Here is a 14,605-nt window from a genome sequence, read left to right as displayed (position 1 = left end):
CCCGGTCCCCCCCCCCCAAACCTAAACGACGTCTTCTAAGGTAATGGATCTGAGCCGTTGAATTCCTTTCATCTAATGGATGGGAACTGCCTTCCCGTTAGTATATTAGTGTCCAAACGCACCCCCTACCTCCTCATCGTCTCTTTCACAGAGACTCCAACCTTAAACCCTAGAAGCCGTCGGTGGATTCCCCACCGCCATTAGTGGCGGCGCCATCTCAAATCCACACCAGATTCACACCATAACACCCTTTTCCTCCCCTCATGTCGAATTCGTCGTTGGTTTTTCTCGAATCACCATGGAATTCGTCGAATCTTCAATCGAAAGTTAGACAAAAAAAAACTAACTTCTCCCAAATCACCCCAAATTAACACCCCAAAATCCCCGCAGTCCTCTCTTTCCTAATCTCAAACTCTGGACTCTCGAATCACATTCAGGCTTGTCGAATGTTGAATCTAAAGCCTGAGCTTTTGAAGCAAAATCCAAGTCGTGCATGCAAGATCATCTATCCAGTGTTTATGAGCGTTTAAGGCCGATTTTATCGCAAAACAATGTTATTCGCCTATTCTTGACAAAGAACAAGTGATTGATATTATTTTGCGGTTTAAATCGAAATTCAGTTGCGAGTTCGAGTGTTGGGTGAGTTCCATTTCTTTGTTTGTCCATTTTCGTTCGTCTTTTCTCTTCCTCCTCTTCTTCTTCTATGATTGTTCAAATGGCAAGTTCTTGTTCTGAATTTGTTGAAGAATTTTGAACCCGGTTGTCCCCTTTAGATTAATTTAGGGTACATTTCGTCAGTTTTTCAGTCTTTCTTTTTCAAGCTTCTACTTGATGTTCTTCGTCTTCTTAATTTTATGTTAAGTTATGGCATTTTATGTTAATTAGCTTGAATTGGGTTTTATTAATTTGATTAATTTAGTTTAATCCATAGTTCATTGGAGTTGCATTTTTGCTGTTTTCCTGATTTCTGGCTAAGTTTTAGTTTTCATTTCAAATTTGTTGATTAATCCTGGTGCTTAATCATTGAGGTTAATTAGTGTTGTTCATCATATACGTTAATTTTTATTCCAATGGCTTCTTCTGAGTTTATGTTTGTGTGAAAATGATCGTAGTGTAATTCAAAAGTTCAGGTGCACTCGTTGGGGGCCATTCGAGCATGTTTTTTCAGTTCTCTAGCCTTTTTGAAAATCCCATTTAGGGTTCTTGTGATAGACCAGGTCCTTTTGATTTAATATGATTCATAGTTGTTAGGTGCATTCCCAGTCCTGCATTTTATCTATTTTCGATCCATCTCAAGGTATTTGCTCGTTTGTTCTTTGTTTGTTTATGTTTGTAGATATTCAGTACTTTAAGGGGGTAATTGAATAATCAGAAGCTTAAGGGGTAGTTTGGGGATTTTCCAACTTGGGGAATCTCTCAATAACTGATTGGGAGACTTCTTAGATGGACTGCTGCCCAAATTCATTAGGGAAAATAGGCTGAAAGATGAAAATATCTGAAAGAAATGGACAGCTGTCCAGAATTGAGTTTCAAAAGATGCCTTGTGGGGGTATTTTGGGCAATTGGACTACCTTGCCTTGGAAGGCACACCACAAACCCTCCCCTCCTATAAATGAAACCTACCCTTCACTCAATAGATGGTTTTTGGGAATACTCTGAAAATAAAAAAAATAGCTAAGAAATCCATAGAAAGTTACTGTTCTCCTTCTTTGATTTTCTTAGTTTTCAATTGCTGAAAGTCGATGGAGTTGGTGTTGTTTGCTTGGTTTTAATTCTCTGAACCACTCTGTTGGTTTAAAATTTCTGGAAAACTTCTGAAAACTGAGAATCTGGTTAAAATGAATTGAACTTGGGTTTGTGGAAGTTTGGTTTGAAGTGTGAGGTCACTGTTCAATTGAAATTGTCTTCTGGACTGTTGCACCTCACTCTTAGGTTCGAGTTTGGTTTGGTTATTCCTAGTTGCTGGGTTCTGCTACTTTGCTGCTTGGCTATTGACCTTCTCTTGTTTCTTTCATTTCATATTCCAGGTATATGTTTCTAGACTCATCTCACATGAGGCTTGATATTGAAGTAAAATGAAATCTAGAGGTCCAAATATGGCTTCTACATGTTCAGACCCATTAGTTCAGTTTCAGTCTTTTTGGAGTTATCTGATGCATTGTATGTTCGATATGAGAACTCTTAGCCAGCTTGCATTTGTTTGGAATTAGTAGGGCCCTGTAGTTAAATGTTGATTTCTTTTTAAATTCTTGCTATTATAGCTGGTCTTGGACTATTGAGAAATGAACTTGATAAAAGTATTGATCATTAGTTAAATTTTGTAATTAAGCAGTGTTAGCTAAGCGTATGGTGCTAGATCCTTTATGCCCTTGCAGCTCATTTGAATATTGAGGCCTAATGATATGCCCAGGATTTCATGTTACTGTTTGATAGGTTAAGCTGTATGATATGAATATTAGTTGAATGTTTTATTTTGAAAATCAACTACTGTTTTGAAATTGTCTGTGAAGGATGACTTAAGGTAAGAAAAATGAGATAAAGTGAAATAACTGTTAGCATACGTGTGTTGAGTTTGGGAAATCATGTTAGTATATATTCGAATAATCTGTTTAGGAATCGTAATAATAGCCTAATTCGAATAATCGTGTTCGTTCTTCGTGATTCTATAATGAACATTTGGAGTCTAATTTCCTTACTCGAATTGGGTTGACGAGGCTCCATCTAGACTCGATGTCGAGTCGGTCCACAAGAAACTTGGGCTCTCCCTAGGCCCAAGTCTAAGGCCCTTTCACGAGCAGGCCTTGTACATGCTAAGGCTCACGTTCTTTTTTTATTTGAACCAGCTCTTAAATAATAGTTGCATTGGCCCAAACCTCTTCATGTAATCTAGAATAGGCTCAAACATCTTAGGCTCGTTTAATTAAGTATTGTTTTTTTTATAAATCGAGGTGCGTCGTGCCGAACAAAAAATGACAATTGCATGGCCCTCATTTGATTAATTTTGTCTATCCATAGAATTCGAGGCATGCCATTTAGCGAATTTTCATGGCCCTCGCAAAGTTGCAAATTCGTAATTGCTTTAGGCGCGTTAGTTTAACGATATTACTTTCCTAAACTCGGGTGCGCATTTATGTGACCCAAATCCAAATCTCGACAATGTTATATAGAATGTGTTATGGACCGCAGGTGTATTTATGTAACATGATTCAAGACATATTTTAAATGACGTTGCAAATCTTTCCTTAAAATAGTCAAAAGCGGTTAAAATCTTCATATAGGTTCATAATTGTTTAAAACCAGATATTAAAGCCGAATATAACAGTTGAGCGACCGTGCCAGAACCACAGAAATCGGGAATGCCTAACACCTTCTCCCAGGTTAACAGAATTCCTTACCCAGATTTCTGTGTTCATGGACTATAAAACAGAGTCAATCCTTTCCTCAATTCAGGATTTGAACCGGTGACTTGGGACACCATAAATCTCCCAAGTGGCGACTCTGTTTCTTAATAAATAAATCCCGTTTAGATTGTCCTTTAATTGGAAAAACTCCCCATATACCCCCTTTCGGGGTGTGTGTAAAAAGGAGGTGTGACACATGTACACAGTAAGTATCTAGTCTAACCTTTAAGAAGTAGTGACGAAGGGTCAACTTCGATACTTATTATGGGCTAACAATAAAATACCGAGATTCATAAATAAACATGATGTACATAAATAAAGCTGAAAACTCAATAACAAGAAATAAATAAGCGATTCGATCAAAATAGTACATCCCAATTAATTTTTCATCATTTAACAATTTAACATCTCAAGGCAATGAACAATATCAAGTATAACTAGACTCCAAGTATTATCACACACGAATTATGCTGAGGGCGTACGACCCGATCCAAAATACAAATATATAAACTGTGCACTGCCGAGGGTTAAACGACACGAACCATAGATGCATCTATTCTACGGCTGAGGCATTCGGTCTTCTCCACAAGTAGAGAAAATAACTTTATGTTATCCGATTTATAAATTATTAAAAGGTTAATATTCAAAGAATCACTAATTTCCATTCAACGATCAAAGAACCCATCCAAAACTCAAATAAATGAAATTCGACCTTTTATCATTCCTTTATCAAGTCCCAATATGATTTAACCACTTAAATTATGAAGTAGGGAGCAAACATCGCAAGTATAACATGATTTTGGGTCATAAACTACCCGGACATAAGCATAATTAGTAGCTACGCTCGGACTCTCATCACCTCGTGCTTACGTAGCCCCCTCACAAATAGGAGCACATATTAATTCAATTCACCTATGGGTTTAATTCCCTCTTACAAGGTTAGTAAAGAGACTTACTTCGTTTGAAACCTTACTTTCCTTTACGCAATTGTGCTTAAATCCTCAACTCGGTGCCAAACGACTCAAAACTAGTCAAATGTTATATAAAATACTCAATATATGTTCAAAAGTTCATATTCTAACTATTAGAGTGATTACCTACTCCCAATTGAAGAATTCCTAAAATTTGCCCTCGGAACAACGTTCCCGGACTCCGAACATTGTCGAAGATAAAGGTTACCTATAGCCTCATAAACTCAAATATATAATTTTTACCCATTCCATAATTATTTTCGTGGTCAAATCCCATTTTTACCAAAGCCTAGGTTTTTCATCTAAACCCATAATTTTCACTAATTTACATGTTAAAATCTACCCATAAACTTTGTATTTAACTCACAGGGTATAGAAATTACTCACCTCAAAATGGTAGGTTGAAATCCCCCCTCCCCTCTGGAGCTCCAAAAATCGCCCAAGAGTGTGAAATGAGAGGAAAATGCCAAAGTCCCATTTTTAAAATGAGGTACTGCCAAGCTGCACCCCCCTTCTTCGCGAACGCGGAAGAAGCCTCGCATTTGCGAAGGAAAAAATTCACCAGCCAGGAAATCCCTTCATCACGAGCGCGAGGGTAGTCTCGTGATTGCGAAACCTTGGCCAGCCTGGGCAATGCAAACGCGACTGCACCATTTTAAACGCGAAGGGAAATTAACACTGACCCCCTCCCCCCCAGCCCCCTTTCCTCTACACGAACGCGCGAGGGGGTTCGTGAACGTGTAGGCCTAAGATCACCAAGCTACGCGAACACGATGGCTTGACCGCGAACGAGAAGAGCAAAACAAACACTGCCCAAATCCTCTTTCGCGAACGCGAGGTTCTAACTGCGTTTGCGAAGAAGGAAACCAGAACTGGAAATAAGGTTTATCAAACTCAGCCTGAGTGGTCCGAAACATACCTGAGCCATTCGGGACCCTATCCAAATGCACCAACAAGTCCATAAATATAATACACAACTGTTTGAATTCTCGAAACATATAAAACAACAACAAAACCAAGAATCACACCCCAAAACCAAATTGAACCAAGTTATGAACTTCATGTTTTCAAATCGTTCCGAACGCGTCGAATCATAATTTTGCTATTCGGGATGGCACCAAATTTTGCGTGCCAGCCTTAAATCTCCGTACGAAACAATTTCCAGTCTCGGAATCCTAATTGGACGTCGATAACACCAAAACCTATTCCAAACCAAATTTAAAGAACTTTAAAATCTTCAAAGAGCCAACTTTAACTATAAGGTGCCGTAACGCTCACGGGTCATCCAAACCCCGATCCGAACATACACCCAAGTCCAAAATCATCATACAAACCTATTGGAACCGTCAAATCCTAATCCTGAGGTCGTTTACTCAAAACATTGATCGAAGTCAAACTTAGCCTTTTAAGCCAGCCTTAAGGAACCAAGTGCTCCGATTTCAACCCGAACCATTGTAAATCCCGAACTAACCATCCCCACAAGTCATAAAAAATAATATCACATAAATGAAGTCTTATTTAGGGGAACGAGATTCTAAAAAAATGACTAATCAGGAGCCGTCATCCACGAGCCGATCGACGCCTCCCAAGAGCTGGGAGCCTCAGATGGTGGGTAATCATAAGGCTAAATCCTTCATAGCTCGAGAGCTCGAGGAGGAACATGTGGCCACTGATCCTGAAGAAGCTACTCCGGTTCCGAAAGAGGCTGGTGACGTCATTCATGTCCCGGAATCACTATCTCACATAGAGACTCTTTTAGATAAGGCTCGAGTGGTAATAGAAAAGCCAATCGAGGCATCACGGGCTGCAGACGAGGCCCTAAATATGTTTTTCGAAGGCGTAGATGTCAGCGTGCTGGAAGACTACTCCAATTTTGGCCGTCTTATTTTTTCTTTGAATAGTGGAGAGAAATTTATTTTCTTGAATTGCTCGAGCTTTTCAATATATGTGTATACGGCTAAAATCGAAGAGTCTGATTTTATAATCATTATGACACTCCATAGCCCGTCTCCAGAAGGCTCGAGGCACAACTCGATGTTCGATCCCGAGGGTTACCTATGTTCGACCTCGGGGCAGTGGAAGTCGATGGCTATGATAGACAAGCGGAAAAATCCAATGGCATGTGGTTAGAGCTGACTAGGTCTATAAAAATAGTACAAGTCTGTACCGCGACATTAAACGGTTGTACCTGCCGCATATCTTTGCAATAAATGCACCTGTACTATGTTGGGATTCACCCTCCTATATGAAGGGGACCCTTATCATTTTGTAAGACACATGATATTCAATACGAGAACAAGCATATTCTCTACTCTTCAACTTAAACATATTCTACTGTCGCTCCTTTGATTTTATTGCTTACATTTATTGTGTTTTATTGATTGTTCTTTATTTATTACTCATAATTGATCATAAGGAACCAACGTCAAGGTCCTTAGAACTAGTAGTTCTTCGTCGCCCATCCTCAGTCTAACACTTTAGCTCGACCTAGAGGCCCAGCATAGGGCAGCTCAAGATCCCAATTCGTAGCCTTTCGGTTTGCATAATATATTGTCCTCAAGCTCTTATCTCATTTTCTTGGTTCACACTTAGCACATATCGCTTAACAACTAGCATTAAAATAAAGCATGGATTTTTAGAACCACAAAATCAAATTTAATTGTAATTACCATTTTCAAGGTAAACAGTTTGGTGCCCACCATAGGACTAAAAATAATAGTGATTGTTTTAGTGTTGGTTTACTGAAAACACAAGTTATTCTTCACAGTTTTTCTTGTCCAAGAATCTTTGATTTCAGGTCAAAATGTCTAACTCAGTGAAAGCACACAAATACAATGGTCATGAGGACCATGGAGAGAATTGTGTAGCTATTTCAGGCACCGGTGTACCACTGCGAAACCCTGAGGATGCACCAGAGCCAATCCCTATGGGTGTGGGCTCACGCAATGTCCAACACGTCGATATAAGCTCCCACACTAACGGGAGTACACGCCAAGAAAACCAACAGGAAGCTCAGAGAACTCCAGCTCGGGAGGAACAAGAAGTGAGACTTCACGTCATTTTTGCGATGTTGCGGGCACAACAGCTGGTAATTGCTCAACTGCAAAGCAACCAAAAAACTTCAAGCAGCAACATCGGATACGGCTCCTCGAGCCGAACAAGCACCGAAAAGATCGAGCAACAACGGGTCAGCAGCCGACACCGCTATTATGAAGCTGCTCAAGGACCTCACAAAGAGGATTAAATCAGGCAAAAAGAAGATAGAAGCCAATGATAAAAAGGTGGAGACCTACAATTCCAGGGTCGACCAGATCTCGGGCGCACCCCCGATTCTAAAGGGTGTAGATTCAAAGAAATTCGTTCAAAAGCCATTCCCATCGAGTGCTGCTCCAAAACCCACCCCAAAGAAATTCATAATGCCCGATCTCCAGAAGTACAACAGAACCTCGGACCCCAATGAGCACATCACTGCTTACACTTGTGATGTAAAGGGAAATGATCTGAAGGACGACGAGATTGAATCTGTCCTGTTAAAAAAATTCGGAGAAACACTTTCAAAAGGGGCCATGATGTGGTATCACAACCTATCCCCGAATTCAATAGACTCATTTGCCATGCTGGCAGATTCTTTTATATAGGCACATGCCGGTGCCATCTAGGTTTCTACAAGGTAATCCGACGTCTTCAAAATCAAATAGAGAGAAGACGAGATGCTACGGGAGTTTGTATCCCTCTTTCAAATGGAGAAAATGGAATTACCACTAGTCTCTGATGACTAGGCAGTGCAGGCCTTCACCCAAGGTTTGAACGAACAAAGCTCGATAGCTTCACAGCAGCTAAAGTAGAACTTGGTTGAATATCCCACCGTGATTTGGGCGGAGGTCCACAATAGGTATCAATCAAAGATTTGGGTCGAGGAAGACCAACTAGAAGCCCCCTCGGGCTCAGTATATCCTAGTAGGCTCCTAGCAAAGGAACCAAGGCCAAACAAGGAAAGGTACCAGCCATACATTGAAGATCGAAGAAATGCCCCAAGGCGTAACATACCCCGAAATGGCCGAAGGGCAGATGGAGGTTAGAATCCTTGGGGACTCGTGAGTAGAGCCAGATTTGATAGACATGTAGGACCGATGGAGGCAACCCGATTATCTGAGTATAACTTCAACATTGACGTTTCAAATGTCATATCAGCCATAGGTAAAATCAAAGACACCAGGTGGCTAAAACCCAGACTATCAGATCCGTCTAAAGGAAACCTAACCTGGTGTGCGAATTTCACGACACACATGGTCATAGGACCGAAGATTGTAGACAGATCCGAGAAAAATTAGCCTGACTAATCAACAAAGGGCACCTTCGAGAGTTCCTTAGTGACCGATCCAAAAATCAATTTCGGGAACGAGAGTCAAACAGGAAAAATGAAACAGAAGAACCACAACATGTCATCCATATGATTGTTGGAGGAATTGATACCCCACAGGAACCCATTGTCAAACGAACAAAAATATCCATTACCAAGGAAAAGCGAACTGGAGGTTACATACCCGAGGAATCTCTCACATTCAGCGAAGAAGACATCGAAGCCCTATCTCAGCCTCATAATGATGAATTGGTAATTTCTTTTCTTGTAAATACATTTCAAATTAAATGTGTGCTTGTGGATCTAGGTAGCTCGGCCAACATTATCAGGTCAAGGGAGGTGGAGCGGCTCGGACTGCTCGACCAGATCGGGCCCTTCTATTGAGTCCTCAACGGATTCAACATGACGAGCAAGACAACGAAAGGGGAGATCACCCTCCCGGTCAATGTGGCCGACACAACCCAAAATGTCAAGTTTCATGTCATCGAAGGAGACATGAGGTACAATGCCTTGGTCGGAAGGCTATGGATACACTGTATGAGAGGAGTACCATCAACCCTTCATCAAATGATGAAGTTTCCAAAAAAGGACGGAATAAAAAAGGTATACGGGGAGCATCATGCAGCAAGAGAGATGTTCATAGTGCACGATATGACATCATCATCGACACCTTCAACATCGAAGGATCCAAAGGATAAGAAAACAATGAAGTAGCAATCACAAGCTACATTCTTCGCTGCACCCCAGTGAATGAGCAAAGGATTGTACTGCGTCCCCGGAGCGAGCAGTTGAAGCATATCGAGGCTCGAAGCACCATCACTACTAAGTTATAACCATCTCCCTTTTTATTTACGTCTTACACTAACCTGTGTGTAGGTGTACGATTAAATAACTCGAAGCACCTCCATCTTGAAGACCTTGTGATTTAAAGCATGCGTTGCACTCTTTTCCTTCGATTGGATTTTATCCACGAAGGGTTTTACCGGCAAGGTTTTTAACAAGGCAATATCTATATGCTACCTAAGGAGAACTTAACTAGTATTCAAGGATTCTCTTCAATCTATCTCGAATACTGGGGGGCATCCCCCTGGGAGATCACCTCCCCAGAGAAATTAAGATGAGCCAAAGAGGGTCTCGATAGAAAAATGATATATCGGGCCAAACGGTCAAATGAACCGTGTCCGCATAGAATAATCAAACCATCAACAATGAAAAAATGTATACTTGTACCAAGTAATCAAAGGAGTATCTTTCACAATCAAAATGCTTCGCGCTTCAAAGAAGTTTGCTATTTTTACAAGAAACGGTGCCAGGGCCAGAAATTTCTAGAACACTCAAGAACTGACATAAAAAACTTTCAATGTCTTGGGGACTGTAGCCGATTGTCACCTTATCGAGCTTTTAGAAAATCGAGGCCATAAGACCCCAAGCGGGAAACCTCGATCTCCAAAATCCCTCCATGTGGCAATGCTAGAAAATGTAAGACCTCCATAAGGCATTATCAATAGTGTAAGACCTCCATGAGGCAACCTCGAGCTCATAAGACTTCTATAAGACAATACCAAATCTATAAGACCTCAATCAAGGCATAAATTATACTTGTGCCAAGTAATCAAAGAATCTGTAAGACCTCAAGTAAGGCATGTTCAAATTTATAAGACCTTACAAAGGGCAAAATCCCGATCTTAAAGTCAAGGCTAAATATTCGAACTTATAAGACCCCTAAAAAGGCATACCCCCGATATAGACGTCGAGGCTACCTCACTCGAGGAGTAAAAGGCTATGGCCAAACACAATGACTACGGTCATAAGGCTCTGGCCAAACTAACGTAACTCGGGGATGCACGACCGTCGCCTTAAAATCACAGGCCTTCAATTACTTTGATATACTTCGAAAAGAGCCGGTTAATCAGGCTATACTCGGCATAAGCAAACGAGTTTCAATCATGTTAGCCCCAAATAATGAAAAGTCTTTGAAACAATTCAGTCATAGGGCAAAACCTCCTGAGGTGCACATTATCGTCACATAACGGCTCACAATTGACGTTCTCATCGAACCACTGAAGAGTCGGGCGAACACAAAAACTTCAAAAAGTCTTTTACGAGGCAAAAACAAAGCCTATATTAGAGGTCGTATCGACCCAATGTGTAATAGCCTAAGCGTCAGCCTATCTTAGAGGTCGTACTAACCCAACGTAAGAACCCAAGTGCTAGCCCATATTAGAGGTCATGCCGAACCAATGTGTAAGAGCCAACTTAAAGTTCTAAAACTTAAGGGTCGATGAGCTCGAGTCGAAACCCGACTCGAACACTGAGCCCGAAATGGTTAACTAAAAAACGCCTAAGGGCAAATATATAAGAGCCTTTAGCCTAACAAGCCTCAGGGCTGATTTGTAAACCTAAGGGTTTTACCTCGAATTCCAACTCATCTGGATAATCTTTGTCAAAAGTCAAAATTCAAAATAAAAGAAAGACACACACTAGCAAAGTGAAATTCATGAAAGGGTAAAGCCGAAAGGCTTCTTTCTATAGTATATGTGAAATAATACAAGGCTTGAGTTAAAATGTTCTCCAAGAGCATTGTACGCAGAATCAAATAGGAAAGTCCTAGTCTACTTTCCCCTCGGGGACTACGGCTCCATCAGCCTCTTCCTCATTATCTTCGGTATCAGATACAAGGAACTTGGCATCATATTAATCCGCCTTGGCCTGCTCTATCTTTTCCGAGAGATCGAGGCCCCTAGCATGGACCTCATCGAGAGTTTGCCTCCGGGATCTGCATCGGGCATATTCATTACTTCTGCTCTCCCAATCGGAAGCCCCTTTCAACTCAGCTCGAGTGTCCGCAACAACTTTTAAATAGATGGCCACTTTCTTGTCAGCCTTAGCTCGAATCTCTTCAGCTTCAGCCCAGGCCTCCACGACCTCAGCCTTTATCTTCAAAAGGTCAGACTCGAGCCTTACAATCTTGCTTGTCTGGATGGAGCTATTTTTACGAGCATTCAAAAGTTGCACCTCGAGGACAGAAGCCTTGGCCAAAGCATTCTTCTTGGCCTCAACTTGGACATATATCTGAGCCCTTAGCTCATTACAATCATACTTGGCCTGACCAACTTTGCCCCAAAGGCGTTCCAGGTCCTATGTCTTACTCTGCAACTGAAGTATCAAAATATTAATCTCCAAGGGTAGAAGAAGAAACATGCATCCCCTAGAGACAAAGGTTACCTGTCTCTCGAGGCGGCCTTCATAGTTCGGGCTTAGATTCATCTCGTACCGAAGGTGTATCAACTCTTTTGCCCTTTATCACAAAGAAGTCTGAGAGATTTCTCCTCGTCCAAGGCTTTCCGCAACCTGGCTTCATGGTGGAGCAACTTGGACTTGAGCTTTTCAAAGGCCTATGAAAAAGAAGCTCAGTGAGAAATGAAAATGCAAAATGTAGAAACCAACAATGTCAACCAAAACTCACCACAGAACAGAGCCACTGAGCCTCCTCAAAAGTTGAGCGTACATCTACTGGCCTGGTCTCGTTGGCCCTAGTCGAACCACTCTCGGTAGGGATATTATTGCTTTAGACCCCGCTTGATTACCTTTAACAGAAGAAGAAGACAGCAGTAGAAAATCTGTATCCCTCGAAGTACCTTCGCGGGAGAAGAAGATAGCGGCGAAAGATCCTTGTCCCTCAAAGTACCTTCGACCAGGAAAAAAATAGTGGCAAAAGAGGAGCCACTATCTTGAGGCTAAAAACCTCGGGTATTGCAGACTCAGCTGCCCTGAGAGGTCTCTTGGCTCGAGCAATCAATGTGCGGCCGCTCCCTTTTGTTGCACCAATGTTCGAGCGACTGCCGATAAGTACATGATCTACCTCAACAGTTGGATCTCTTTTTCGCCTCCAGGAAGACCCTGCCTCACTATAAATATCCTCGCCCATGAGGATTCCCTATGCTTGTTATCGCTCTTTGGCCCCGAAGCTGATGATCCTCCCTCCTCTCCGAGAGGGCATGGTTTCATCTCGGAAAATTCTCCAACGCCTGCAGTGAAGAAGTTAGGAAACAAAAAGGGAAATATTCCTTAAATAAAAGAATCATACGGTACTCACCATGGTGTTTTGCCTCCCATCTACCCTTAGACCGATCTCACCACTTACGCTAATTGTAGGTCGAGCAATCTGCCAGTTACCGAGTCCAATTTGCTAGATCGGGGACCTCTTATGGCAATCACGGGATTGCTGCAGAAAGGGAAAAAATACCTTTATGAAGTATGCCTCCACTATGAAAAAAATGATAAAAGCAGAAGTGTACCACTTACGTGTGAAATTCCATTTCTCAGGGAATGGTAGAAACTCTTCGGGGATAATGTCAACAGTCCGTACTCAGACAAATCGACTCATCCACCCTCGCTCCTTGTCTTCCTCATTACTGACAGCAAAGGGCTGAGTGGATCGAGGTCGTAGAGTAATTAGGCCTCGGTTATGCAAGGGCCGGTACAATCCGATAAGATGGATGAGGGTGAATTCGAGCCCAACTTTCTCTGCAAAGAACCTTATCATCAACACTATCCTCCAAAACAATGGGTTAACATGTGCTAGGGTAACCCGATATCTTCTACAAAACTCGAGCACGACTCTATCGAGAGGGCGCAATGTAAAAGGGTACATGTATACGTTCAAAAACCCCTCTACGTGAGCCAAAATGTTCTCCTCTAGGGAAGGTACCTGTAGTAGAACATTTTCTCCCCATCCATAGTCTCTACTAACTGCCTCGAGGTGTTCCTCTCCTATTGAGGATATGAACCTCGATGCATGGTCCTGATGGCCTTGAACATTGGGAGGTCTCTCTAACGTAAAGTCCCTCCTCGATACAAAGTATCTCGAGGTTAGCTCACGAGATGTCGGCAGTGTGCCACCGACCAAGAGGGAAGCGGAGGTAGAACTCTCCTCTTCTTGGTGAATGGACTTGGGCGTAGCAGCCATAACTATGGTGAAACAAGAAAAGGGAAATGGAAACTTAGGCGAAAAGCCTTGAATTAAAATGGTGAAAGAACTGGCGCAAGGAAGAAGAGCTCTATAAAAAGGATAGTTTTTCAAAGTAGCAGAATCCTCAAATTAGAAGAAAGCAAAATTATATATAGAGCAAGCGGCGATTGTTCACCTATTCTGAAGGCCAATTAATTCTGACCATGCCATTATTACTTTTGGGGAAGTGTACTGGTGTGACCACCCTGGTCACTTCATGGTCGTGTCATATAAATGACATTGTCATCCAGCGCTCGAGAGCTATCGAGATCCCTACATCAATGTAGCCTCGATATGGTACCCGATCTCGAGGATCTCTGTTATTACAAGTACGGGCTCTAAAGGAGCTACCAAATCTAGCCTCAAGATGGTACCCGATCTCGAGGATCTCGGTTACTCCAAGTATGGGCTCAAAGATTAACTTTGCATAAGCACTGAAAAATAAAATTTGAAGACTTGAAGCAAAGTAATCTTTCTGCATTCTCAAAAATACATTTACAAGGAGAAGTAGAGATGACGATGCGAGACTATTCTTCACCCTCACTACTGTCTGAATCACTTCCGGAACCCTCATCCGATGTAGTTGAAAGTGTTGATTCTTCCTCCAAGGCTCTGGCTTTCTCAATCTCAGCAGAGAGATTGACACCTTTGGAGCTCGCTTCCTTGAAGGCCTGCCTCATAGCTTGCAAACGAGAATGAGCAACGACCCAGCCAGCTTCTGCTCGGCCTTATCGGATATCTATCTGGCTCGATCATTTGTGGTGGCAGCATTTCTCTTGTATGAAGACGCATGTTCATCAGCCTCAAACTTGGCCACAGATAATGCAGTGGCCTCCTACTGAGCACTTCGAAGAAGATCCTG

Source organism: Nicotiana sylvestris, chromosome 12 (genome assembly GCF_000393655.2).
Source record: "Nicotiana sylvestris chromosome 12, ASM39365v2, whole genome shotgun sequence".
NCBI classification, from domain to species: Eukaryota; Viridiplantae; Streptophyta; class Magnoliopsida; order Solanales; family Solanaceae; genus Nicotiana; species Nicotiana sylvestris.
The sequence above is the reverse complement of the archived record's forward strand: the minus strand, read 5'-3'. Positions refer to the sequence as shown.